Here is a 1,077-nt window from a genome sequence, read left to right as displayed (position 1 = left end):
TCCTGTTTTTAACAGTTCGTTAAACACCTGCTTCAGATTCAGGGGGGCTTCACAATCAGCTAACATCAGTGCTCAAATCGGCAATCATCACTCTAAAATGATTCATTATCATCAACCATCACGTATTATAAGTTTGTTTTTAACCTTATTTAAATGAATTTTAAACCATATAAACCTTTTTAATCCTTTTGCATCGCTCTCGTGTTCTCATGCTAATCACATCTCTCACACTTCCGTTTTTTTTATTTGGAAGTATAATTGCAATATACAATTATATTACTATTATTTATTTTGTAGGCACCACATTTAACATGGGTTACAAATTCATGCTTTTTAATGGGAGTGGATAGTAGCCCAAAATTTAAGCCTAAAACCTTAATCTCTAACTTCCGCTAACTGTAGTGCTCGTTCACGAGAGTGGCGTCCAGCAGATGACGTAGGACGTAGACGTAGCATAAGCTCCGGTGAGAATATGCTAGTCTCGCGAGAAACAAGTTTTGTTTACAGCAAAGGAAAACCAGTGTCCTCTTGGCTTATATCGAAATCCTCAGACATTTTTCTTTACAAATCCTCGTTTTGTGCAACTAATTTGTGACCGGTGTTTTGTTTCGCTCTCTCCTCTGCGCTTCCACGTTCGTCACTTCTGCGTTCGTCACCTTGTTTGCCTACGTCCTACGTCATCCGCTGGACGCCACTCTCTTGTTAATGTGCGTACGAGAGTTAGCAGTAGAGATTAAGATTTATAAAGTTGTAAATATGGATATTTTTCTTACACAAACGCATCGCGTCGCTTCAGAAGGCCTTTATTAAACCCCCGGAGCCGTGTGGACTTCTTTTATAATGGATGGGTGCAATTTTTTGGACTTCATATTTTGGGCTACCATCCACTCCCATTATAAAGCATGGACATTATTTAATATGACTCTGGTTGTATTCGTCTGAAAGAAGAATGTCATATACACCAGGATGGCTTGATGGTGAGTAAATCATGGGGTAATTTTCATTTTTGGGTGAACTATCCCTTTAAAGTAAATTCTACAGGAAGGTGACTATGCAGAAGCAGCTTTCTTTTTGCAA

Source organism: Sinocyclocheilus grahami, unplaced genomic scaffold (assembly GCF_001515645.1).
Source record: "Sinocyclocheilus grahami isolate Dianchi unplaced genomic scaffold, SAMN03320097.WGS_v1.1 scaffold1131.1, whole genome shotgun sequence".
Taxonomy (NCBI): Eukaryota; Metazoa; Chordata; class Actinopteri; order Cypriniformes; family Cyprinidae; genus Sinocyclocheilus; species Sinocyclocheilus grahami.
The sequence above is the reverse complement of the archived record's forward strand: the minus strand, read 5'-3'. Positions refer to the sequence as shown.